Below are 202 nucleotides of genomic sequence, written 5' to 3'. Positions count from 1 at the left end.
CCGGCCCCCCGCTGCCGCTCGAGCTCCGGTAAGTACCGGGAACCGGTTACCGGGGGGGTTGGGGGGGGTGGAGGCGTCCCCCCGCTCCCCCCATCCTCCTCATCTCTTCCAGGGCCAGCTCAGACGTTCTCTGCGCCGGCCACTTCCCGGCGGGGCTCAGCCGGTTGGTGACCGGGATGAGGATCCCCGCCCCCGGTTCGCC

Source organism: Calidris pugnax, unplaced genomic scaffold (genome assembly GCF_001431845.1).
Source record: "Calidris pugnax isolate Ruff unplaced genomic scaffold, ASM143184v1 scaffold512, whole genome shotgun sequence".
In the NCBI taxonomy this organism is placed as follows: Eukaryota; Metazoa; Chordata; class Aves; order Charadriiformes; family Scolopacidae; genus Calidris; species Calidris pugnax.
This window is presented reverse-complemented; position numbering follows the sequence as displayed.